This window comes from Nematolebias whitei, chromosome 17, assembly GCF_014905685.2.
Source record: "Nematolebias whitei isolate Nwh7 chromosome 17, NemWhi1, whole genome shotgun sequence".
NCBI classification, from domain to species: domain Eukaryota; kingdom Metazoa; phylum Chordata; class Actinopteri; order Cyprinodontiformes; family Rivulidae; genus Nematolebias; species Nematolebias whitei.
In genome coordinates this window covers 134,178-138,055 of record NC_056514.1, presented here as the reverse complement: position 1 = coordinate 138,055, position 3,878 = coordinate 134,178, and positions in this window count along the sequence as shown.

Sequence of the window (3,878 nt, the reverse complement as noted above, 5' to 3'; positions counted from 1 at the left end):
ATTTTTTGAGAAGGACCTGTATATAAACAGTATATATGTATATATATATATGTGTGTGTATATTAGGGGTTGAACGACTACATAATTTTTACACTCAACCTTAACATAATAAAATTTGAGTAGAACTCGAGTACTTGATGACATCATAGTATCTCATGATACAAAAATAAATTAAAAAATAAAACCGCAAAAAAGGTCATTATTTACCAAAAAAAGACCAACAAAATATTGGGAGCAGATGTTATGCTCCTACCATTTATTGTATGGTATATAGTTTATTCATTTAAAAAAAAGTACAAAACAATTCCATAACAATATACAAAAGATACAAAAGATTTAAAATGAAAGGCAGCAGAAAGAAGAAAAAAATCTTATTATATCTGCCCCTTTTTTTCAAACAATTATTTCAATCATAATAATTTTCAAGTAACAGAACAAAATGAATAACTCTTTCTAATTTTTCTAATTCTAATACAAAACACACACTAAGCTACTTCATATATACTTTTTTTACCAATTCAGTTTTGATCTTTTTCTTAAATGTACACATTGACTTGGCATTTTTTACATCACTCTCTAGACCATTCCACAATCCAACTCCTTGGATTGAGGTAGACCTTCCCTTCAGACTAGTTCTGAATGTTGGTTTGACAAATATCTCTATCCCCTTAAGATTATAACAACTTTCTCTTTTAACAAAATTTCTTTGGATATTTAATGGTAATGTGTTATTTTGAGCCCTATACATAACTGATAAAATACTATAAACTACCAAATCATGGAACTTCAATAACTTCAGTTGATAAAATAATGTGCTTGATGGGTGACTGTAATGCTTTCTGGTGATATCTAAAAATGTTAAATCTGGTCCTCTGGACATTCAAAAAAAAACCCAAAAGGGAGTATCAGAGAAACTGAGACGTTTATTTTCTAAACATAACGTCCCAGTGGTTTTTAAACCCCAAAATACATTACGGCAAAGACTGGTTCATCCCTAAGATCCGGTCCCCCGGCACAAACAGAGTAATGTTGTGTATGCTGTTCAGTGTCAGGAGGGTGATCAGTCTTACATCGGGGAAACAAAACAGCCACTGGCCAAAAGGATGGACCAGCACAGAAGATCAACATCATCAGGCCAGGACTCTGCGGTCTACACTCATCTCCAGGCCAGCGGTCACTCTTTCAAGGATGAAGATGTTCACATCCTGGACAGAGAGGAACGATGGTTTGAGAGAGGAGTAAAGGAGGCCATCTTTGTGAAAATAAATCGTCCATCATTAAACAGGGGTGGAGGCCTCCGGGTTCAACTGTCCCCCTCTTACAATGCTGTGATTGCTAGTATCACTCAGCCCTCTGTGAACAGTAAACAGCCATCAGTGTGCTAATGATCCATTGTTAGGCTGATGGTCCTTCTTGAGCATGTGATCAGCTGGTTTTGGTTGTCAGCAGCAAACTGGTTGATCCACTCTGAGAAGGTGCTACTTAAGAGACTGAGCTGAATACAGCTCCTCAGACTGAGGAAGTCTCTCGGATGAGAGACGAAACGTTTCTACATTTTTTGTTGTTTTGCTTTGTTTTGTTTTTTTGAATGTCCAGAGGACCAGATTTAACTTTTTTAGATTTTTCTACCTGGATTATTGAGCATGCATCAGGATTTTCTGGTGATCATTCTTACAGCTCTTTTCTGTAAAATAAAAATAGGTTTTGTAAATGTTTTACATGCTTTCCCCCAAACATCAATGCAATAGATTAAATGTGGAACAATGATTGTGTATACAACATGTGCAGAGCTTTATCATTTAATAATTCCCTGACTTTGTATAGTACTGCAATAGATTTAGATATTTTTGTTCTTACAGAATTGATGTGATTTTTCCATGTTAGCTGTTCATCAATGATTACACCCAAAAATTTCATCTCATTAACTTTACAAATCTCAACACTCTCAATTCTAAATGGATCATCAACAGTTCTCTTTTTGCTACTAAATATCATGTATTTAGTTTTGTCTAAATTTAATGATAATTTATTAAGTTTAAACCAAGTTTGTATTTTATCAAATTCTGTCTTCATCAATTCCAACATCCGTTTTACATCTTTACCCAAACAAAAAAATGTGGTGTCATCTGCAAAAAGGACACATTTGAGGAGTCCTGATACATTGTACTGCTCTACTGAAGGTTTTTAACGACATTTTCATTTCCACAGACGCAGGTGATTCTGTGCTGCTTGTCCTATTGGACCTTACATCTGCTTTTGACACCATCGACCACAAGATCCTCATTTCTAGACTGGAGCAGTGGGTGGGCATCACAGGGTCAGCCCTTAAATGGTTTGGGTCCTACCTATCTGACAGAACCTTCTGTGTCAATATCAAAGATTCTAGTTCGGCATCGACAGCGCTCCAGTGGGGGGTACCGCAGGGGTCCATCCTCGGTCCCCTTCTCTTTTCTTTATACCTGCTGCCACTAGGTGCTATCTTCCGCAAACACGACATACCCTTTCATTTCTACGCCGATGATTGCCAAATTTACTTCCCCCTGAGGCACAGAGGCACACGCTCTATTCAGCCTCTTCTTGACTGCCTGGCTGACATCCGGGACTGGATGGCTTTAAACTTCTTAAGCTTCAATGAGAAGAAGTCTGAAGTCATGCTGTTCCATCCCAGTGGCTCACTCATGAACCATGACATTGACCTTTTCTCTCTAGCCCCGCTAGAGAAACAAAAGGTCACTAATCTGGGGGTGATAATGGACCCATCCTTAAAACTCAACAGTCACGTAAACATGATGGTAAAATCCTGTTTTTTTCCGCTGAGACAGCTGTCTAAGCTGAAGCCTATACTCTCCAAAAAGAACCTTGAGACAGTGATCCACGCCTTCATAACATCTAGGCTTGATTACTGCAATTCACTTCTGTTTGGAATCAGTCAGTCCTCCATTGCTCGTCTACAACTGGTCCAAAATGCTGCAGCCCGATTTTTAACTGGTACAGGCTATAGAGAGCACATCACGCCAGTTTTGGCCTCCCTGCACTGGCTACCCATTCACCTTCGGATCCATTTCAAAATTCTCATGTATGTTTTTAAATCACTGAACAGTTCCGCCCCATCCTATCTCACTGATCTTCTGCAGCCATATATCCCACCGCGCTCTCTGAGGTCAGCAGACCAGATGCTTCTCTCAGTCCCAGAAACCCGTCGTAAGCTCAGGGGTGACAGGGCTTTCTCTGTTGCAGGTCCACGACTGTGGAATGAGTTGCCACTGAGTGTCCGGCAGGCTCCCACACTCTCAGTCTTTAAGTCTCGCTTGAAGACCCACTTCTATTCGCTTGCCTTTAACACGGTGTGATTTGTTTTGGCCCGGTCTGTTCTTTACTCTGTTGGCCATTTTAGTTAGCTTCTGCTGCTATTTGTATCTGTATTTCTATTTTATGTTTTCCTGTCTGCTGTGCATGTTTGTGTTCTTTTGTACAGCACTTTGGTTGGCCTTGTTGCTGTTTTAAGTGCTATATAAATAAATTGGTATGGTATGGTATTCACTAAGTCATTAACATATAAAATAAATAACTTTGGTCCAAGTACAGAGCCTTGAGGAACTCCACAAGTGACATTGCACAGGTCAGATCTTACACCATTTATTTGTACACACTGTTTCCTATCTTTTAAATAGCTAGATACCCAGTGTAATGCTTGTCCTCTTATACATATTTATTTAATTTTTCAAGGAGAATAGTGTGGTCAATAGTATCGAATCTTTTTTAAAATCAACAAAAATACGAACACAATACTGTTTTTGATCGACAGCAGTAGTTATTTGTTCTATTATTTCCATGAGAGCCATTGATGTAGAGTTTTTTGCTCTAAACCCATACTGACT